This window comes from Peromyscus leucopus, chromosome 1, assembly GCF_004664715.2.
Source record: "Peromyscus leucopus breed LL Stock chromosome 1, UCI_PerLeu_2.1, whole genome shotgun sequence".
Lineage (NCBI taxonomy): Eukaryota > Metazoa > Chordata > Mammalia > Rodentia > Cricetidae > Peromyscus > Peromyscus leucopus.
The window spans coordinates 92,858,997-92,882,410 of record NC_051063.1 but is presented as its reverse complement, the minus strand read 5'-3'; the positions used below and the strand labels follow the sequence as shown (position 1 = coordinate 92,882,410).

Genomic DNA, 23,414 nt, shown 5'->3' with positions numbered 1-23,414 from the left:
AAAAAAAACAAAGTACAGGTTGATATCTCCAGCCTATTTGGTGCTGAGGCCAAACTATTTGTGAGGCCCTGTGACCCACCAGCTCTTCCTCACAGCCATGCTGCCCACTGTCGGCTGTGGCTGGCACCCCTAGCTGGAGTTCCACTTTCTGCCTAGAGCAGCATCTCTCAGCTACCCCAGCTCTGACTTTCTTACATTGCCAGCAACATGCACACATCCCCCAAAGTGCTGTGGGGCTCCAGGGATAATCCTGACTGGAAGCCCCCAGACAGGTGCCATTTCTTCCCCCAAATTGTCAGAAAAAATCTGCTTGAAGTTGTAGTGTGCCTGTTGACCTTGAATGCTTATGTATACAGAAACAATGGGATGATAAGAGGCTGGAACAAGCTGCCACGACATGTTTCTCACACACTGGTGGGTATGCCCAAGGGAGGCTCCATGGCTCCTACTTCCTGGCTTAGAAAGTCCTCCAAAGATAGCTAGCTGTCAAAGTGGCCTGGGGCCCATCAGCCTCTTTTCATCACTTGACAAGGTCGCTAGGCTCTGGAGAAAACAGCCTTCCTCTTCCCCTGAAACACCAAGGCACTTTGATGTCAGCTCTAGAGAAAGCCTGGGAACTACAGCTCACACTGTCACCCCTGCAGGGAATAGTGAAAGCGAGGGAGGGAGGTGGGGGGGGGAGGGGACGAGGGGGGGACAGAGCATCCTTCCTGGAAAATGCACTAACCTTGTTTCTAGCACACTGGGAGGCTGCAAATATGAGAACCAGGCCTACTACCTCTGCAGCCCCCTTGGAAGGTGGTCAGATGGATGCTGATAATGACAGGACCACCAGCTGGGGCTGCTTTGGAGCTGCGGAGGCCACTGCTTCAGTTGGAAATGAGGATATTTTTAGGGCTGAATCTGGGTCTTCCTTCTCTCCCTCCCTCTGATGCTAAGTAGCCATCTGTATCTCCCAGGCAACCTCCTCAAGCTGCATCCTAGAAAAGCAAGATGGGGAAGTGATTGCGGTTAAATACAGAGTGTGGGGATGCTGCATCATTCATTCATTAATTCATTCATTCATTATCTGTTAAGAAAGGAGCTAGATACTGTTTCCCCCTAATGATTTCTTTGAATCAATTATATATACTCCCAATTCAGCAGGCCACTCTATGGTGACTGCTCCGTATTCTGAGTTTTGACGCCCCTATCCCCAGTCTTCTCATTCCTCATCTCACCCCCAGGGAGCTGTTCAGCAATGGAAATCTGAAAGATACTAAGAGTCTCTGGTCCAAGAAACCACAAGACTTATCCAATTCCTCTACGCCAGTGGTTCTCAACCTTCCTAAGGCTGCAACCCTATAATGCGGTTCTTCATGTTGTAGTGGACCCCCAACCATAAAATTATTTTCATTGCTACTTCTACAACTGTAATGTTGCTCCTGAGTGGTGTCTGAGTTCCCAAGACCATCAGAAATATGTATTTTCCGGTGGCATGACCCACAGGTTGAGAAACACTGCTCTGCGGGCAGCCCCATCAATGCCCAGCTTGCCATGTTTCTGGGTTAAAACTCAGTCCACCACAGCTACCAAGCAAGAGTCTTTCTCAGCAGAGCCCTATGAGATGAAAGGCTTGTCTACAGAAGAGAGGAAGTGTGGGTAAATTCTTATTTTTGAGCAACCAGGACTTCTGTGCTAGCCCAGCAATATGGGACATGCATGCAATCCTGCTGGCATTTGGGAGGCTGAGAGACAAGATAGCTGTGAGTTTGAGATCAGCCCGTCCCTCTCAGAGTCAGCAAGGAGTGAGTTGTGCAGACTGAGTGGGGTCCATGCTGGGGATAAAACTCACAAAAGTGGATTGAATTCTGAAGATGCTTAAGAGACAAACCTTCAGAAACCTCAAGGGCTGGAAGGAGGAACACACAGCAAAGACTATAGAAAACAGGGCCCAGGTTTGGGGGTCAGGGGATTGCTGCCTGCACTTGCCTGGCCAAGGGGCATGCCCCTCCAGAGGGCATGCCAGCAGCCTGGAGTCGTGGTACTGTTTGCTTTTGCCTCCTAAGGCTGGGGTCAGTTCAGTTCTAAGAACATTTATGGACGCTGTATTGGGCCAAGGGCCCCAGGGGAGAGTCAGCCCTGGTACTTGCCATTTGAATCCTGTTTTTCTGGTCGCTGCTGTCACAGCGACTGCACCAATTTCACCAGACTCCCAGCCCCGAACCACTCATTCATAATTTTCTCTGAAATGATGAGGGGCATGGCCACTCAGGAAAGCGGGCTGGGCAGAGGATTGCCATTCTACATCCAAGAAAGAGAAGATGCAATGGACCAGATAGCGTGGATGGTCTGTGCCGCCATCCCCTTTCTCACAGCTTTAGGCAAATCAAGGCCAGTTCAAGGCAGGACCTAAGCAAGGAAGACTGCACTCAGCAAAGCAAGGAATGAGGGCCCACGAGTGCCAGGCAGTTCTAGAAGCCCTTCGCTGCTCCCTCCAGTCCCAAAGAGGACAGTGAGCTGCCTAGGCCAAGTATCGTGAGGCCCAGTCCTCGCCTCTCCCTCGATATCAGAACACCAAGGCCAGATGTTCACCTCGCAGCAGCCCAGGGTTCGGTCTCCGACCTGTGGCCAGGGTGGGAACCGCCAGCCGCTCCCGGGACTGGGGCAGGGCTTCTGCCCACGTGCGCTGCAGCGGTAGTAGTCGTCCTCAGCCCAGGATTGACTGGGAGGGCGCTGGGGTGGGTTCCGCGCTGCATGACCATTGGCCGTGCGTCTCAGGCCTGGGGCGGAGTTTGGCGCTAAGAGGCCCTGTTATTGGCCAAACCCCCGATGGGGGCGTGCCCCAACCGGGTCCTCTGCAGCTCGCCGAACCGCAGGCACCCGGCCGGCTCAGCCTGCGCCGGGCCGCCTCGCTCGCTCGGGGCTCGGCAGGCGGCCCGCGGGGTCCCGGATCGCTGCGCCCGCAGCCGGAGACCAAGGCAAGTGCTGACTTGAGACCCGGAGGCCCGCAAGACCTTCGGTAAGACCGAGCGGGAGTGGGCTCCGTGGCGTGCGGGAGCGGGTGGGGACTGTGCCAGTCCTGACTGGACTCTGTGCCCTATCGGGCGCTCCGGAGGGTCAGGTGCGGCAGCTGCGTGCGCGATCTCAGACCCACCTGCCAGAAGCGCCGTGGGCTCTCCACCAATCAAAACTGACACTCTAACCTCAGAAAACACAACACACCAGCGCAGAGTGGGCGCCCTTTGGCAGCAGGGTCGTCTGTCATCGTTCAGGGGACCGTTCCCAAACTTTGCTCCATACGATTTAGGCTCCCGTGCCTTTGCCATCCTCAAACTGAGCGCCTTGCTTATTTTTATTTTATTGTCTTTTTCTGCCTCCCTTCTTCTCCTCCCGCCTTGATAACAGGAAGTTAAGTTGGGCCAAATGTCAGTGGCCTGGCCGGCAGTGGGCTGGGACCCGGGCTGGTTACTTGGCCAGTGGCGGCGCTTCCAGGGACCGCGCTGCTGTCTCCTCTATATCCTGGGACCCCTGGCAGCCTGTGCTCGATCCCGGATTAGGAACACCCCATTCTTGCGTCCTGCCCTATCGCTGGCTGCCCAGCCCTAGACTGGGGTCCCCCTTGCAGCCTCTGCCCCGCAGCAGCTGTCTGGAGAGGGCGGGGTTAACTTATCCCAGGCCAGCCTCAGTCTCAACCGCACCCTCACCGGCACAGCTGGGAAGGGCCTTTACCGGACCGGGAAGAGGCGTGTTGAAACCAGAGTACTCTCATGTCTCCTTCCACATTGTTTATTCTGGGCCTGGGTTTCTAAAGTGGAAAGAGCTCTCGTTTGCAAGGCCACTAGCTGCCCACTATGTCTTAGGTGGTTTAGGGGGAGGATAAAGTCAGTAGCCAGTTCCTTTGTGGACAGACCCGGAGGGAAAAAAGCCAGAGGATAATTGGCCTTCCGCATTCGCGTCCCTGAGTTCCCTGGCACCTGTGTCCTCTGTGTGCCAGTCACCTCCGCGGGGGCAGTGGACCTAACAGGTGGGCCACCAGGACAGTCCATGCCTCTTGTTCATGCCCCAGAGATTTCAAAGGCAATCAGTGTTGTTTTCTTCAGACTCAGGGAAGTGGGCACAGGTTGGGTCCTGGTGGTTACTTTCCAAAAAGCCTGAGTTGCGTCCTCTGGCTCTGTGCTTGCTTGCCCGGTGGTGGTGGAAATATGCAATGTGTGCCTGGAGCCCCCTGGCCTTTGAGAGATTCTGGGGATTGCAGGAGTGGTTTGCAAATCACTTGACCGGACAGCCAGCGGGACACACTGCAAGCTGCCTCTCACTGTGTCCTGCAATGGAGGGGCTCTGGCAGTGTTAGCTGTGATAGGGAAGGATTGACTGCTTTAGAGGAAAGACATCTCTGTGGGGCTGGCTTTTCCAGTAGTCTAGAACTGTATTCATTGAAATAACTTGGACTTTTAGAAGGAACTCAGGCTTGTTCTTTCTGCAGTGGGTGTGGGGCAGGTTTTGGAATATGCTTTTAAGCCCAGTTTGAACATCGTCCTTCCTAGGAGCTGCAGAGAACAGCCCCAATTCATCTCTCCTGTGATGGGGGTGGTGTCTCTCTGTTCTCTGCATCACGTCTACATCTCTACCTGGGTTTGCCTTCTAGTCTAGGCCTGACTCTGCTCACTCTGTGCTGCTGAATGGCAGAGGCTCTGTCTTCCCGTTGGAGGACTTGGCTGGGTTGGAAGGGGCTGAACATGGCTAACCCAAGAAGTCTGCAGAGTGCTGACAGTCCCTGTCCTTCGAAAAGCCTGGAAGAGGATGCTGCATTCTGGGATTGCTCATGCTTTACCTCATGAGCATCTCATGATGCTCTGTAGTACTTGGGGCTATCCATGCCCATTTTATAGATTAGAAAACTGAGATGCAGAGAGATTGCTACTGGCCCTCTCAGACTGCTAGAGTCTCACAATCATTCTAGCTTCCAGCTGTTTGGGAAGGGGATTAAACACCACAGGAAGCAGGGAAATCTTGGACACCCTCTGGACTTGAGGGGCTTGGTACAGATAGCCCCTGTCGGTACTGACCAGTTTCCTAATGTCAGGTGAGTGGGTCTTCCCACCCCACTATGAAATGGCACATAAACCCTGGCTGGTTATCACAGTCCTCCTGGCACTTTGCTGGGTGTTCCTCTTACACTAGTCTCACTGGGGCATCTACTACCATACAGAGCAATCTCCTGTCAAAAAAATACTACAAGGCAAGCCACAGCAGAGAATCCAGAAGGCCAGTCTAGGCTATATAGTGAATTTGGGATAGTAGTAGCTACACAGCAAGACTTTGTCTCAACAACAACAAAGAGCAGTGGGTATGTATCATAGGCCTATAATCCCAGCCCTGAGGAGGCAGAAGCAGGAGGATTGCTGTAAGTTTGACACCAACCTAGTAAATATAAGTTCTAAGTCAGTCATGGCTATCACAAAACAAAACAAAACAAAAAAAAAACAAACAAACAAAACCACCAAACCAACCAACCAAACCAAAACCAACCAACCAACCAATCAAACATATATGTATGTATGTACACACACACACACACACACACACACACACACACACACACACATACTTATATATAATTTTTCCAGAAAAATAGCATGGTGTAATGAGCCCTGCCTGTACCTTCCCCAGCTCCCCAGCCATTAAAATGATGCTGCATTATGCTAACTCCATGGCTTTTTCTTTTACTTTTCTCTCAGTTCTGTTTTTTAACTTCCCTTTACTTATTTGTTTGTGTGTATATATATATATATGTGTGTGTATATTATGTATGTATGTATATATATATATATGTGTGTACATGTATGGGCGTGTGTACCACAGTTCTTGTGCAGAGGTCAGAGAACAGTTTGGGGGAGTCGGTTCTCTCCTTCAACTAGGTGGGTCCCTGACATTGAACTCAAGTTGCCGGACTTGGCAGCAAGCACCCTGACCTGCTGAGCCATCTTGCCACCCCCTCCCTGGGTTTTTTCTTTCTGGAATATTTTCAAGCTGATTTCTGATGTCATTGTTTATGCCACTTTTCTTCTACACAATCTTTTGATTGTACAGAATCTTTTGAACCACACCTCGCGTCAAAAGAGCATTCCCTTGCAAATCGTCATTGTTGCACAGGACAGAGAACAGTAATCTTATGGCGTCACCTGTCCACAGCCAGATAGGTGTACAGGCCTGCTTGTCAGCGATGACCTCTCCAGCTGTCTGCTAGAGTGAGGCTCTCTGTGCACGCGCTGTATTTGGTCACGGTGCCTTGCTGCCTGCTGTGAACAGGAGAGGGTCTCCTCCTCTCCATGAGCAATTAACCTCCATCTCGAGAGCTCATCCCCCCAGGGACCACAGCCCCTGGAGACTGTCCCTCTTTGGCTCCTCAGGAACAAAGCCTGCACACAGGGAACACACAGCAGAGGCTTGGCCAGCATCTGCTCAGTGGTGTAGCCGCCACTCGAGGGGTGTGCTGTGAATGAGGGGACTGTCAGGGGCTCCCGTGACTGTGGTGCGTGTTTGGAATGATGACTTGCTCACGCTCGTGTGGCTGCCACAGCAGTGAGCGTCAGCCCATAAGCATCCTGAAATAATAGGAGAACTATTTACAACACTCACCCTCGCCCCTTCGGTCTGTGGTGTGGAGCCCAGATGGCCACGTGTGTGCCCTCAGCAGCAGCTGGCCCTGCCCATCACACATGGCTGACAGCAGCTGAGGTCATTCTGTTCAAGCTTTGAGTTCAGTTCCATCAAGGCCGAGTTGTGACTCTGACACAGGACTAGGTAGAAAGCAGGGTGTGTCTCCTCCCCCTCCCTCCTCTGACCCTCTCTCCCAGTCAGGGTCCTCCCCACCACAGCCCTCTCTCCGAGGGGAGTTTTGCTTTCGTTATCTTTTTTTTTTTTTCTTTTAGTTTTTTTGAGAAAGGGTCTTATGTTGCCCAGGCTGGACTTGAACTCAATACATAGTTGATAATGGCCTCGAACTCCTGATCTCCACTGCCTCTTCTTCCCAAGTGCTGGGATTATTCACATGTACCACTACCTTACAGTTCATCTTTTTTATTTTTTTCAGCAAATGTAACAACATTTTAATGCTTCTGTTATGTCAGCATTTGAGTTGATATATTTTTTTTTCATATTTACTTTTTAGAGTCTTTGGTTGGTTGGTTTTTATTCTGGAGACCAAAGTCTGAGCCTTCTCATGCACGTTAGTTAAGTATTCGACCTCTGAGCCATGCCCTCTGCCCTCTTTAAAGGTTTTAATCTTGACAGGTGGTCTTACTAAGTTGCCCAGACAGGCTTTGAAGCCTAGGAAGGCTTTGAACTTAAGCTCCCCATGTCTCAGCCTCCCAGAGACCTGGGATTGCAGGCATGGACCACTAGGCATGATGTCACTCTTCACTTTCTTTTTCTCCCTCAAATTTATATAGTAAAAAATGTTTTCAGGACAGGAAAGCCATATTGTAATCTTTCTAAAACCAGGCCCTCAACTGCTTGGGTGCCTATAGACAAGCTTGGATTCCTCACATGCATTGGCTACAGCTGTGTGTATTGACAGTACCTCAGTTACTAGGATTTTGAAATTTGCTCAGATCATAAATATTGTTTGTATATTAGGATCATCTTGTTATTCTGGAGGCTGAGCCACCAGAGATGGCAGAAGAGCAGGCAGGCCCCGCCCAGCTCCAGCCTCTTACTGCCCTCTTGGGAAAATCCTGAAGGACAAATACCTGTGCACCTCACTCTAGGGTCCCCCGACCCTCCCTACACTAGCTTCTCCTTTCTTCTGGGCCCCTGCCCCAGATGTAGAACACATGGCTGGAACCTGATGAGAAGGTGCACCTTCTAAAGCGTTGATCCTCCTGATGCCAGTGGCTGATATTAAAGCTGGCGAGAGAGATGATGCCAGAGCCCTCTGGTCATAAACTGCCACTGTAGGGTTGCATCTGCTGCGAGTCTGATTTGGGGATGCTCTCTTCTCTGTCAGATCTTGAAGAATCATCATCATCCCTGTGCCCCAAGTACACAGCACACTGCCTTTTGTGGTACCGGGTGCCAGATGTGGTCTGATTTCTTCCAGTCTCTTGCTCCGTCCCTGTGTGCACATCTGAGCATTGCTGTAGTCATCATGGGGAGAGATTCCCAGGCTCAGTGAGTGTGCAGGGCACTGTGTCCACATAGTTAATACAACGTTTGCCATGTTGGAGACTTTAGGGTGTTTGTTTGTTTGTTTGTTTGTTTGTTTTTACAAGTCTCATTGTGTAGCCCTGTCTGCCCTAAAACTGTATAGACCAGGATGGACTCACTCACAGGCAACTACCTGCCTCTGACAAGTGCTGAGATTAAAGACCTTTGCTACCAATCCAAACTTATTTTTATTTTAAAGACAAGGGCTCATGTAGCCCAGGCTGACCTCAAATTTATCATGTATGTGAGAATGACCTTGAGTTTGTGGTTCCCCTGCCTCCACGAAATCCCTGAGTGTTGGGGGTATAGGTATGCACCATGGCCATTTTATATAGTGCTGGGGTTTTATACTACTCAAGGAGTTTTCTGTGTAGGGCAAGCACATTCCCAACTGAGCTACAGCCCTCAGGCTTAGTGTACTCTAGATGTGAATTAATGCTTCTCCAGGGGACTGTGTTCCTTCCTCCCTTGAATCTCCAACTCTGTAGCTTCCTGGATGTCTTGTGGCTCAAGCGTTCCTCCTATAGCTTGCCTGCATTTCTTTCCAGTATAAAAATGTTACAGCAGGCCCTTTCCTAGGCCACAAGCTATGTCCAGAGCTCATGTCCTTTTGGCTATCTTCAGGAGCCCCGCAGCAAGGAGCTAGACAGTTGTTGCTGGCCTCTGCACTGTTAGAGCCACAGGTTAGTGGAACATTCTCAGGCCCAAGTTTCAGACACACCCAGCCCAGAAGCTCAGCGCATGCCAGAAACAGGGGTGAGTGTCTAGAACACGCTGTCCTGCCCGGCCTTGCCACCTTCATATCAGTGTGTTGAGCTGCAGAGACGCCTCTTTGCTCGCAGACTGAATGCTGGCCTTAGCCACTCAGCTCAGCACTGGCTGGATCTAAGCCTCAGGGTTCTGGAAGCCAGGAGCATGAGGAGCAGGGAAGGATGATGACGTACATCAGAAGAGTCACTCAGACCCTTTAGTCACTGAAGAGAGCTGCTTCCTGGAGTAGATAGACCCAAGTCTGTGGGGGATCTGGCTGCTGACTCCTGTGCTAGGTGCCTACTCATCCTAAGGCGCCATGTGCAGTATTCATGAAGTTGACAGCTCCATGTGTGGGGACAACTGGATCTTTACACTTGGATGCAAAGATGGTAATGGACAAGAGTTTCTTCCTGAAGGAAGTGGGTATCTGACCAGCAAGTGAAAGGGTAAACAGAGGGGAGGGACGGCACACATGTATGTACTCACTCTAAAACATGCACATGGACACATCGTGCTCACTGGTACATAGGGATACACTGCATTCACCCGTTCACACACATGGATACACAGTACTCTCCCTACACGCACGTGTGTGTACACACACACACACACACACACACTCATGGTACTTGCCCCAATACACATGTATAGATGCATGGTTTTCACCTCCACACACAAGGATGCGTGGTAGTCACCATCACAAACACAGATGCATAGAACTACCCCACATGCACACATGAATGGATGGTAAAACACTCCATACAAAAGGAGCTGGTGAAAACCCAAGTCTCCTTTCTTCCTTCAGCCTCCATCCTTCCCTCAGCCTCCATCCTTCCCTCAGCCCTCCATCCATGGGCTCGTCTCACAATGGTGGTTGCTGTTCCAAGCCTCCTGTAGACATACATGCTGTGGGCACATTCTTCAGCCCATTCCGTGCTCTGCTTTTCCTTCTGTCTGCTGGGCAGTGACCAGAATGGGAAGAAACAGGACCCACAGGGCCCCAGAGACTCAGCAATGAGTTAGTTAGCCCAAACTTAATGACTGCCTCCTCCATGGTCTCACCACTTCTCCATCAGAATCCCTTTGTGTTAGATCTGGGGGACTCAGAGCATCTAGGCACCCAAGATAAACATCAGAAGCAAGTTCTCCAGGCGGGTGATAGAGGCGAAAACAAGCAAGCAGACCAAAGAAGCATGCTAAGACAGACATGGGTTCGAATCTTAGCCGTGAGGCCTTGGAAAGTTTTGTGAACCTTACCATTTAACCTACAAAGAAGAGGTAGTCACATTTATCTTGAGAGACCGATGTGGAGATGAAATTAAAATATTTACAAAGTGCCCTGCATAGGTGTGCATTCTAATTCCTCCTAAAAAGAGTGGTCAGTTTCCACAATGAACATCATGTATGGGCTCCTGCAGAAGTCAGCCAGTTCTCCATTTTCCCAAGCTGAGCTTTTCCTGTCTGCCTGTCCACTGTCCCCCCACTCCTGCTGTTATGGTACCCCCCCTCCATCCCACCCATCCTGTCAGCACCCCATCCTTCTCTGCCCTTCCCCACAGCCTCCTCCTCACTTCCGTCCCTTCCGTCCCTTCTTCCCAGCTTCCTGGAGAGGGCTCCCTGTTTATGGTTTCTCCCTGGGGTATTTATGCTGCCTCTCTTCACAAGCTCCTAGCAGATGTCTGTTTGTTGCTGAGACTTCATCTTCAGCCAGAAAGAGGAGAGAGAGGCCTCTTTTTTTTTTTTTTAAGATCTCTAATTGTGGTGGCTGCACAATACAGCTTAGATTGCCTCCAAGTCTAATTTGTCATGCTCTCCAGCTCTACCCATTATGAAACCCTTCAGATGCTGGCAGAGAGACCTTATATGTCCTGATTTCAGAGCGGCATTTAAATTTAGCATCCAGTTGTAACCACTTAGAAAGGTAGGCCAGGGGAGTGTGGGCAACCAACAGTTTGTCTTCTATCCTGGCTCAGACAGATGGTGTGAATGAGAGGAGCATTTTTGTAGCCATAGCAACGGCAACCCTCCTTCCCGCCCCCTCTTTCCACCTGCAGGCTTGAGTAGGCATTCAGAGGCTGCCATGAGATTAGCTGGCAGCTTGGGAGTTTTATCTTCCCGTTTGGACTGGGGTGGGGCTTGAGGTGCTCGGGATAGGGGCACTGGGGTGGCTTTAGGTGATTCTGACCTCTGTGTCAGAGGAGGAAGAGAGAGTATGAGTCACAGAGCCGTGGGATATCAAGTTGGAAGGGCCCTCTGATGTCATGGTCATAAAGTTCTCAACCCTGCCTTGAGTTTATGTGTGTGGGATAAAGGGCTCAGACAATGTGTTTTTATTTATTTTTTTAATTTTTTTTTGAGGCAGGGTCTTACCATGTAGCACAGTTGGCCTTAGCTTGCAATCTTCCTGCCTAAGCCTCCTGACTACTGGGATTTCAGGCATTTACCCAGCTCCAGCTTTCTGTAAGGAAGGACAGTGTAGTGTAGGGTGGGCTAGCCTTGGCCTCGAGATCTTTCCCATCAGAACACATCCCCAGAGCCTTGGGGATTGAATTCCTACCTTTGTTTTCTTGGCCTCTGATACAAACCCAGATTTTTTTTTTCCCAAGACAGGTCTTACCTATGTTGTCCTGGCTGTCCTGGAACTCTATATAGACCAGGATGATCTCAGACTTACAGAGATCCACCTGCCTCTGCTTCCCATGTGCTGGGATTAAAGGCGTGCGCCACTACACCCAGCTCACAAACCCAGATTTGAACTGGGAAGGGCAACTGTCTGTAGAGATTTGTTTGTCTCAAATTGGCTTTCAGCTGAACCTTGAGAAAATACACCAACATGGGCCAGTTGGGCGTCGTGGAAGAGGGCTGCAGAAAAGGCTATAAATAGGTGCTGGGGTGGCTCCCAACAGCTGTGGGCCCAGGCTCGTTAGTGCCCGGCAGTGTGCAGCTGCTGTGCTGCGGCCCAGATCCAATTGTTCTTCTATTGCCCAGAGTGAGGTATGTAGGCCCAGCTTCTAGCTGCTGCCTGCACACCAGGACTGGGTATGGAATGCACACAGTGGGTGCCAGCCAGAGGACTTCTTGGGGGTGGAAGGGGGAGGGCCAGCTTGTTGGTCACAAACCTCCTTGGGAGATGTGTAGGGTGCCCTCAATAGAAATGAGCAGAGGCCAAATGACATGTGCAGGATGTGAGCAAACCCAAGAGGCAGGAGGAAGCCACCAGAAAGCACTCCGCCCCTAATCCTCAGGCCAGGTAAGGTTAGGGGCCTGCACCGCTCTCCCAACACTGAATGCTAACTAAATACTAAACTGTTGTCTACACTGAGAGGTGCCCTAGGAAGTGGAGTGGAGCAGTTAAGGCAAGGCTCTCAGGCTTCCTCTGTGCCCTGGCTTTTGTCTCGTAACCTCCTTTGTGGTGACAGGGTCTGTGTACGCAACCCTGTCTTTCCACTTCTAAGTACAGTGACCCATTATGCAACTCTCCAGCTAGGGTTGTAGAATCCAGTCCATGCATCCTTTTCTACAGGATGTATTCTGTAGAGAAAAAAGCAGCTGCCCCCTTACACCCTTTCTTCCCTTCTTCCAGGTCATTTTTAGGGGAGGAAATGCAGACATAGAGGTACTGACCCCAGAAACGGATCGGGAGGTTCCTGCTTGCCTGTGGTAAGTCAAAGCAGCAAGATGGGCGTGGGGACTGGAGCCCAGGGATGCCCCTCTCCAAAGAAGCAGCCTGTGGGAGAATCGTTTCTGTAGGGGGTCAGAAGCTTGCAGAGCCCAGCACCCCATCTGAAATGCTGCTGACTCTCTTGCTTTACGAGTCTCCCTTCCCTCCGTGTCCTGGCCAGGAATGGGAGGGGAAGGCTGTGCTCAACATCCACCTGCTGCTGGTGTTAACCTGGTGGGTGGGTGGCATGGCAACCTGCTGTGTTTACAGTTTTGACATTTGAGCAGAGCTGCAGGCACCTGTCTCTCATGTACGTCTTGGGGACACCCTGGGTTTATGTCATGGAATAAATTGCTCTTGCAAGCCACAAGTGGAAAGAACTGAGTACTCAGGGGATCTGGGGCTGGGGTATGGTAGGGAATCCTCTCTGCTCTTCTTCCCTCCCTCCCTCTCTTCCTCCTTCCCTGTCTCCCTCCCTTCCTTCTCTCCTTCTATTTCTCTCTCCTTCTCCCTGCCAACCCCCTTTCTTTCCTAGCATCTGTTGCCCCTATGGGAGCCCAGGTTGGCTCCTCCATGACCAACTGATCTCTCCGCACACTTGCTCTTCAGTTCAAGACCTCTGATGTTCTGTCTATTGGAGGCGGGTTGTCACAGGCATGTCTGGGTTTTGGGTCAGGTTTAGTGACATTATTTATCCCACAGGATGCATGTGAAGATTCAATAGGGCAGTGACCTCAGCACAGCCACCAGTACCCGAGGCACCAGTGGGGTTTTGTTTTTGTTTTTCTGGGTCAGAGCTCCTCTTTCCTTCAAGTCTCCCATTTGTATTGTATTGTTCCATAAGTGACTTTTGCCTTGAAGCAGTGGCTTTTTAAAGAGTGCCTCAGTTGGGACACTGTCACAGGCAATGAAGAGATGTGGGAGGCCAGCACCCCACTGGACTCAGAACTGTATGGTGAGGAAAGTCCTGATCCCACTGGGTACTTCATTAATTCCATTCATTGTCATTTAAATATGACTCTACTAGGCATTAGACAAATGTTTTTATATTATTCCCGAGTTTTGCTTGTTTAATTTTTTGAGAGTATGAGTCTCATCTGGTAGTCCAGGCTGGACTGGAACTCAAACTCTTTGTAGTATAAACTCCTCAAACTCATTCGACATATAGGCTAGACTGACCCTGACCCTCCCACCTCAGCCTCCTGCATACTGAGGCGGGCATCCCCATACTCTGCTTATTTCATATTCCTCTTGTGTGCACATAAAAAGAGAATAAAATTGGTTACAGCATTTCTGGACCTTCTTCACACTCAGGGTCCAGCTCTTCAACATCTCATTTGGACCTGCCCTAGTTAGCATTGACTGTCAACTTGATACAGCCTGGAGTCACCCGGAAAAAACTCTCAGTTGAGTAATTGTCTTTATCAGGTTGGTCTGTGGGCATGTCTGTAAAAGATTATTTTGACTGCGAATTGAACAAGCATGCTGGTTGATTTTTTAAATTACATTTTATTTATTTATCCCTTTATACATATGGATGGGGATGAGAGTGCCTACCACAGATCCCATGTTGAGGTCAGAGAACCACCTGCAAGAGTTAGTCCCCTCTCTCTACCATGTGGGACCCAGGGATCAGATTCCGGTTGTCAGGCATGGTAGCAGGCCCCTTTACCTTATGAGGGCGCCTGGTCACTGTTTTCCTATTCTGATTCAATTTGGACTTTGTCTTGTTTTTCTTGAGACAGGGTCCCAATATGTGGTTCAGGCTGTTTTGAGCTCGCAGTCCTGAGTGCTGGGATGCAGGCATGCATCACCATCCTGAGTGCTGGGATGCAGGCATGCATCACCATCCTGAGTGCTGGGATGCAGGTATGCATCACCTTAAATGCTGACTTGTTAAATTCCAAGCAGCCTTGCTCTGAGGACCATTTCAGCTTTGCATGTAGTGACCGCAGCACCCAGGTCACCACCACACAGGGTTCTCATAGAGCCTTCTGGTGCAATGCCAGAGAGCACTCTTTAGGGGACCTCAGACTTTAGCCAGCTTGCTTTGAGAGCACAGATTCCAATTGGCCTTTTCCATCCCTTTCCCTCTCTGACCTGACAAGATTCCTACTGGCAACCAGATGAGATCTGACTGTTGCCACTCTCCTCCTGCTTTGACATTATATATATATGCCCCAAATTCCCACAGGGCTCCAGGACCACGTGGAGCTCTGGGCTGCCTCTCAGATACAAAAGCCACTCAGCCATTAAGTATCTCCTGTCCAGATGTGGACAGCCCTCCAGGCTCAAGCTATTTTGGCCTGGAGGACTTGGAACTCATTAAAACTTTTTAGACATCCTTTAAAAACAAAACAGTGCTGGGGATATGGATCAGTGGTAGAGTATTTCCCTAGCACGCTCAAGGCTCCGACAGTGAAAAACTAAAAACAATAAGAAAAAACATATAAAGCTAAACCAAGCTCCTATCTCATCTAAGTGCCCCATGTCACCCCAGGGTAGGTTCTCGTGTCTGCCTCTCTCGTCTCAGCCTGGAGGATGGAATCACACTTCTGAGTCTCAGTCTTCTCAGTCTTAGCCAAATCTAGGAGCCCTCTTCTCGCCCCAGCTGTTAGGAAGGTCTGTTATCCTCAGATCCCGCGTACCAACTTCCCTTTTGTGGCTCACAAACTTCACAGGAAACGGCTGTTTTTCCTCCACATTTCCTGTGTCCTGGTCACTAGCCGGCTCTGCTGTTAGCCTAGGCAATTAGGCAGTCTTGATACCATGGAAGCTGCCTCCTTCTTCTGGAAGATGAAGGTCTCAGAGAGGCCAGGCAGCCCTGGTCACTAGCCACCGGGGTCCACCCACCCCTCAGGACTAGCAGCTCTCTCTGGCCAGCTGCATTCGTGCTGGCCGTTGGCTTGAGGCTTCCACCCCGAGCAGCTTCTTGTCTCAGTCACTCAGTCCTGTCACTTGAGGGCTCTATGTCTCACAGGCTTTCCACGTGAAGACTATTTCTCCCCCTGCCCTAATGCAAGTCCATCTCGTACGAGGCTAAAGTGGTCATAGAAGTGTGTGGAGTCAGCTGTCAGTTAAATAAAGGAGTGGGCTTGGACTTGGATTTGCAAATGCATGAAGAGCATTGTCAGGAGGCAGCTCAAAACAGCTTATCTGATTGACACCCTAGCTAGGGAACAAGAGAAGAGAAAATGGTTGGTTTTTGTTTGTTTGTTTGGTTGGTTGGTTTTTGTTTTGTTTTGTTTTTGAGAGGGAGAGTGGGGAGTTTACAGGATTTGGGATTTGAGAATTCAGTGAGTATATTTCGTGTCCCCACTGCCAAAAGTCTCAGGTAATCTGGATGTATAATTAGCTAATTGGAGTTGGTGAGGCCATATGGAAAGAGTGTGGCTTCCAAGTCTGAGTCAGGTCTCTGTTGATTCCTGCTCACCTGGGTCTCAGTTGCTCAGATGTACAGCTCCAGTCTTCTGCCCTTGGCAGAGGCAGGTGGGAAGACCATTCTGTCCTCCAGTGTCCAGCCCAGGCTCCACACAGTACATCTTCGAGACATGGCCCCCTCCATCCCGCCGGACTCATCTCCCTGCAGAGCAGAAGTAACTGGAAAGCAGGTTTGGGTGGCTCACACTTGTAACCCCAGCACTCTGGGGGACCGAGTAGGAAGAACTCTGAGAGTTCAAGGCTAGCTTGTGCTACAGAGAGAGTTGCAGCCTAGCCTGGGCCACAGTGTGATATCCTGTCTGAAAAAGAAAAGAAAAAAGTCACGGTTCTCATAACGTGGGTTTGCTGAGAGCTGGCGCACAGCAAGCCAAGGTTCCAGCACAGGTTTCTGCGGTGAGTCACCTCCACCTCCACCCTGGTGATTCCTCGTTAGGCTCCTGCGTCTGAAGGAATTATACTCTGAACCCCTGGTCTGCCAGAAAGAACCAGACACTTCACTTTTCCAGACCTGTGGTGCTTTTCAAACCATCTTGTGGGCCCTATCCAGGGCCCTGGCCTTTGAAGACACAGGTCTCCAGCTGCCTTTGCAGATAAGCAAGCAGCAGCCAGGCTGGAGGAGAGATGGAGGGTGTGGGAGAGACTGTTGAGAAGGTGGTTTGTTTATACTGGGAAGTGAACTGAGAAACATCGCCAGAGTACCTACTGTGTGCCTGTTCCCTGTGCTTTGGGGACATTGGAATTCACCAGGCTTGGCAGCTCTTCCTAGAAAGTTTACAGTGCCAGGGAAGCAAGGCACACGTGTGTGTACACAAGTGCAGCAGTGGCGGTCACCAGGAAGTTCATGACTAGTCCAAACGACAGAGGGGAAGGAGGAAGGCCTTGGTGTGAGGAGTGTTCTCTATGGGCTGGGGAGACCTGGAAAGTTTCCTAGGAGGGGAGAAGGCGGTGGTGGTGTTTGATGTGGATCTTGAGGGGTAGGCGAAGTGCAGATGGCAAGTGGGAGGAAGCAGAGAGCATCTCTCCCTCTGTGCATGCTGGAGGGAAGGGAGAGAGCTGGTAGGAAGGTGGGAAAAAGCACAGACTCTGAGTAAGTGACATTGGACATATGTGGAGGGTCTTCTGTGTAAGGCTGGGCAGGGTACACAGCCACCCCTAGGCCAGTAAAGCCAGACAATCAGGGTTTGGTTTCCGTCAATTCCAGTCTAGGCAGCTCCAGAGTACTGAGGAGCAGGAAGGGCAGGAGGCATACTAGTCACGTGCTTACCATCTCTCCCCAGGATGGTTTCTCCCCTGACATTTTCATTTTGTTTTGTTTTTGACAAGTTGCATGTGCTCAGGCTGGTCTTGAACTTTGCTGTGTAGCCAAGGATAGCCTTAAGCTCTTGATCTTCCTGCCTCTGCCTTGAGTGCTGGGGTTGCAGGCACACCATGTACCTGACTTTATATAGTTCGGGATCTGCTTCATGCAGGCTAGGCAAGCATTCTACCAACTGAGTGAGTGACATGCCCAGCCCTCCCTCGACATTCTGTTCAGTCCTCTTATTCACAAGATCTTGCTCTAGTCCTCTGTCCTAATGCTACAACCCTTTAATACAGTTCCTCAACCACAAAATTATTTTGTTGCTACCTCATGACTGTAATTTTGCTACTGTTATGAATCCTAATGTAAATATCTGATATGTGACCCCATGAAAGGGTAGTTCAGCCCTAGAGGTCACAACCCACAGGTTGAGAACCACTGCTTTAGACCAAGCCTGCCACTGTTCTGAGCTCTGGGTTCACAACATGAGGGAGGGACGGCTAATAACAAGACAAAACAGCACCCCATCTCCCAGCTCCTGTAGCTCTTATCTGAGGAAAGAAGGACAGCAGAAGGTCAGTGTTGAAGGATGAGGGGGCCCTGGAGGCAGCTACAGCAGGGATGGAAAAGGGTGTGCTGGGTAAGGGAGGCTGCCTATCACGAACTGGCCACCTGCAGTTGGCAAGTCAAAGGATGGAGGCATGGGGAGGTGCAGGCTGGATCCCACGGGGATCTGGAGTCCCCAGCAGATGCTCCTTAACCCACTGGGGTCTTTGACTCTAGGCTGTGTGCAGCTATGAGTGTTCACAAGCAGAGGAGTGCCAAGAAACCAGCTGTGGTGTGCACACCTGTAATACCAGCATCTGGGAGGCTGAGGGAGTATTGTTGTGTGTTCAATGCCTGCATGAGCTACACAGTGAATTCTAGGTCAGCCTTGGTTACAGAGTGAGACACTGTCTCAAAATAAATAAATAAATAAAAATAGTAACAGCTGTTATCAAAGCACATGAACCATGCAGACCAGTTAGTCACCTGCCTTTGACTCTCTGGCCCTGTCACTGGCAGCCTTGGTCTAAGCTGATCATTGGCCACCCCCATTTCCCTTTTGTGGTCGGAGGTCAGGGCTGGAGCTGGGCCTTTAGGGCCCAGTGAGGAGTAGAGACAGTAGAGCCCGGAGATAACTTTGGGGAACCTTGCAGTTGAAGGGGGAGGGTGCAGGAAGGGGCCCAGGCTTCCCTGAGGAGGAGAGACAGGGTGAGTGTGAGGCCCAGAGTCTCTCCACGGCCAGAGGACATTGGAGGCTGAAACAGAGACAATGGGAATGTTTCCTTCCTGGAGGAGAAACAAGTAATGATGCTGTTAGCTAAAATGTGGCGAAATCAGCCCTTAAGATGGGCTTGTGAGATGCTATGGCAGGGACCCTCTGAGGAAAGTCCTGAAGAAGTCCCTTCTGTGAGGACAGCCCACCATGCTGGGAGGGCTCCAAGCCTCCAGCCTTGCTTGGAATAGCACTCCCTTCTTCTCCCAGACAACCTTGAATGCTGGGGTTTGAGGGCTCCTTGCATGCACGTAGAAACCTTTTAGATTCTCTGCTTGAGCTAGAATCCATGCCTAGCAGGTCAGCAGAGCAGTGCGGACTGGCCTACCTCGCTAGCATTCACAGCTCCGCCACCAGCAGTGCCCCTGTTACAGCTTTTTGCTTTGGCTCTGGAGCACTTCCCTTACCCATCCTCCACCCAGGCTTGGCTCCAGCCCTGCCTACTTCAGAAAGGCTCTTTCCACTTCTTTCCACCCATTCTCCATCTGCCTCCCTGCTGAGAGCCAGCAGCCCCCGGTTCAGAACTTAGCAGCTTCCAGAGTGCGGCACTCTTTCCCGGGGACATGTTTTGAGCATCCACCATAGCCCAGGCTGCCGAGCAGAAGCTGGGACTCTAGTGGAGTGTGCCTGGCCAGGACACGTGTCCTACCTCTGCTCCTTCTAAGGTATGTGACTTGGAATAGATGCTCCAGTTTCCTTGGTCTTCATGTCCTCATGTGAAGGGAGCGTGTGGTGCCTGCTCACGTTGGAAACATTGGATGCAATGCTCTGAGCACAGTGCTCTGTGCCCAGTTCCGGCCTCACTGGAAAGGGATAACATATGGTAGTTTTTATCCTAGCATCTTAGTTGTTATGCTTGCATGTGGTGTGTCTCCCACAGAGCTGGCGTGTTTGAACACTTGGCGCCCAGAGGGTGGTGCTGTTCTGAGAGGCTGAACAACCTTTTGGACAAGAGGTCTAATCAGCAGAACTCATAGGCAGTAGAAGCGGGGACTTAGGATTTGAGATCAAACTCACTTCTGGCCATAGATCCCTGTTTCTTGACCTGCCAAGTTGTCATAAGCCATGTATCAACCTCCTGCTGCTACGGATGGAGTCCCAGCTGCCATGCCTTCTCCAACACAATGGACTGTTTCCTTTAAACTGTGAGCCAAAATAAACCCTCCCCTCCTCCTGTCACTTCTGTCAGGAATCTGGTCCCAGCGGGGAGAAGAACAGCCAAGAGTTAGCTCTCACTCCAGAGAAGGGCAGCACTTGACTCAGAGCTGATGTGACTTACGGTCTCCCCATGGGCACCTTTCCTCCTGCTCCCTCTGCTTCCCGAGCCCCAGCCCCCACTCCCCACTTCCTCCTCCCACACCAGGCAGTGCCACACTCCATCACCAGTTCTCACTGGCTGGAAGGAGTGAACCAGATCAGGCTGTGAGGAAGGATGAGCCAGTTTCTTTGATTGTTTGAGTCCAAAGAATGGGAATACTTTATCTGGGGGATCCCTGTGTTGGGAGCAGCTACTGCTCCCTCTGGCCTTCAGGCAGGCTGTGGGCTGTGCATGTCCCTTGGGGGTTGGCAGGTAATGACCCCCGACTTTACTTATTGCCCTTAGCTCTAAACACAGGTGCAGTGCAGACCCTGCCCAGTGCTTACCTCCTACCATTGCTGTGGCCAGAAGGATTTTCACATCATTCCCGACTGTGGCTTCCAATTGCATCTCCAGCAAATGTTGGAAGCTCCCACTTCTGCCTGTGGCCATGTCCCCTTCTTGCCAGATGTTTGTGTCTGGACAGGCCTTTCCCACTGGTTGTCAGGGTTACCCCTGTGCACTGGGGTGCTAGACTTCCTGGGAAGTGGGAGGCAGGCAGCTGGGCATACTTACTCATGAGGCTAATGCTGCAGGAGAGGTGGAGGCTAGTATGCTTTGGTTCTTCTTTTTGGCTGCCAGGCCACAGATTTTATTATTTTTGGCAACTTTAAAAAGCTTTAAAATCTAAATTGGGTGGTGGCAGCATAGGCCTTTAATCCCAGCACTCAGGAGGCAGAGGCAGATGGATCTCTGAGTTTGAGGCCAGCCTGGTCTCCAGAGCAAGTTCCAGGACAGCCAGAGCTACACATTGTCTAAAAACCAAACAAACAAAAACAATGTAAAACCCTTTAAAAACTCATATAATGGTAGAACTTCCTTTCCTGGGGAAAAGTAAGAGACTTACTTGAAGGCTTGGGTCAATCTACCTAAAAATAGAGAAATAGAGTATCTTGGGTGCCAGCCTAGAAGGTAATGAGACAGTGAAACCAAGCAAAGATAACTTTGTTGAGCTCAGTACCACGTGCTGGGCATTGCAGCCTCAACCTGTTAAGACAGACTCTCCCGGGACAGATAACGAAGACAAAAACAAACCCTAACTCCCCATGGGATTCTGACAGGTACATCTGGTAAAAACACACAGCTCATGTGGTCTCCTGAGACTCACATAGAGCTCTTGGAGATTAAAAACCATTCTGTGTATGTGCAGGAATATGTACATATGTATATATGTGTGTGCATGTGTTCATGAGTGCTTGTGTATGCCTGTGTGTAGAGGCCAGACATCTTGGGGGTCATTCCTCAGGAGCCATCCACCTTGTGTTTGGAGACATGGTCTCTCACTGGCCTAGTAAGTGAAGCTGGCTGGCCAGTGGACCCTAAGGATCTGCCTGTCTCTGCTTCCACAATGCTGGAATTACCCATGCATGCCACTATGTCTGGTTTCGTATGTGGGTGCTGGGGATCAAACTCTGGTCCTTGTGCTTTGGTGGCAAACACTGATTTAAAAACCCCTGGAAAGAAGGCGTCTTGGGGTAGCTGAAGCTACCTCTCCTGTCTGTCTTCCAGCAGCCCCTTCCTCTGTAAGGGTACTACTTCCTATGACATCTGGTTGTCGGGGCGGGGGGTGGGGGGAGACAGCAGGACAACACCATTGTCCTTTGGCCATTCTGAGCTCAGGATTAGTGATGGCAGAAATGATCCATGTGAGGAGGAGACCCCAGGCTGAATGAAGACAAGACTTAGGGAAGCAGAGGCCTGAGCCATGTGATGGGTGAGTTTGGTTGCTCATCTCTGTGAGCCTCTGTCTCTTCATCTGGAAAGGGGACCAAATGATCACCTGGCTCTCAGGATGATGGTGTAGGCTGGGGTAAAGTCCTAAAAATGGGTCAGTCAGGGGCTCCAACAGGGCAAGTTCCCTTCCCTTCCTCCCCTCCTTTCTCCTTTTCTTCCTCCTCCAAAGAGCTATATTAAATAGCTATCTTAATTTTGAGGGGTGGGGTACCACTTTGAAGTCAATGAAAATCAACTCTAGCTTCCTTCTATCTTTCTCTCCTTCTACTTTCCAAATACTTATGGCAATGTCTGAGGCCAGGTTGTTGCCAAGGGCTGCAGGAACAGGCTGCTCAGCCTGAGTTCTGGCAGCTTCTTGTGCCCTAAGAGGACAGGTCCAGGAGCTTGCATTGGCCACCCCTCCCTGCTGTTACAGACACCTTGCTGCACTCGTTTGCTTCGCCCTGGCTGTCTGGGTCCCGACGAGGGTGGACAGCTAGCTCTTCTTCCTGGGCAGATTTGGTGGTGACAGAGCAGCCATCTGTTCGGGGCTGTTGTTCGTCAGGCTTCTCCATTTAAAGAACAGGAGCCAAACCCAAATGAGCTTACGTCAAAAGGGAGTATATAGCGGAAGGTGCCTGGGGAGGCTCTGAAGAACCCAGCCCCGGAAGGAGAACAGCTGACTGCCAGTCTCCCTCGGCCAGAGTCCCCTTTCTAGTGTCCTCAGCGGCACGCAGCTCTCCGCTTACCCCACCCAGCCGAAGGGCTGACTTGACCGAGGGGGACCAGATCTTCCAGGGACTTTTCAGAGCAGACTGTATGCTTACTCGGCCTTGAGTCCTGTGCCTCCATCTTGGGCTGAGGAATGGGAGATGGGGTGGGGTCTGTTATGAGAAGATAGAACACTGAGTCTTACCTTGTGCTTACTTAGTGACACCTAATATTCTAAGGTTCTTGCTTGCATAACTCTATTATTCTATAAAGTTGACCCTGTTTTATGTGCCATCAGACTGAAGCATGAAGGTTAGGACAGTTTGCTCAAGGATGCTTCCCCCTTCCCTCTTCTGGAAGGATTAGATCAGGCAGCGGGCTCCAGACATTTCCCTACCACTCGCTCTAATGTGGGTAGGAACAGCTGTGCCACTTCCAAGCACATGCTAAGAGCTAGTGCTGGACCAAGTCCTTTACCATATTATCTCATTTAACCTTCGAGTGTCCTTATTGGGTGGGTACCAAAATTAGGTCCATTTTAAATTTAAAGAAAAAAAATTTTTTTTGAGACAGGGACTCATGGATCCCAGGCTGGCCTCAAACTTACTATGTAGCCAAAGATGACCTTGAACTTTTGAGCCTCTTGCCTCTACTTCCTAAGTACTAGGATTACAGGCATGCAGCACCATGTCTGGTTTTATGTGGTACTGGGGATGGAACCCAGAATTTAGTGTGGGTCAGGGAAGCATGCCAACTGAGATCCATCCTCAGCCCCTAGCATCAGCTTGTGACTTTTCCAAGGCCACTAACTACGTTAGAGCAGAGGAATCAGACTGGAAAGCCTGAGATGTTGACTGGGAAACTTTAGACAAAGACATTTCTCTTGCTCAGTCAGAGGCTCCTGGGTACCTGAGGTAAATCCCAGACTTGGCTCAAAATCTGAGCCTTTGTCCTCTGTCCAGTAGGCTGT

At 50.5% G+C, this 23,414-nt stretch overlaps 1 protein-coding gene across 9 annotated transcripts in view; it reads left to right on the top strand.

Moving 5' to 3' along the window:
* The first annotated feature begins 2,824 nt into the window (after positions 1–2,824).
* Positions 2,825–23,414, top strand: part of Mical2 (microtubule associated monooxygenase, calponin and LIM domain containing 2) — a 129,058-nt gene continuing 108,468 nt past the window's right edge. For 3 of the 9 annotated variants that reach the window (XR_003735217.2, XM_028875847.2, XM_028875848.2), the window contains exons 1-2: positions 2,839–3,001; positions 12,527–12,603. The gene's annotated coding sequence lies outside the window, so the exon portion shown is untranslated. Of the gene's footprint in view, positions 3,002–12,526; positions 12,604–23,414 lie in introns of all 9 variants that reach the window. The other 6 variants (XM_028875851.2, XM_028875853.2, XM_037211451.1 and 3 more) reach the window with 3 other exon arrangements.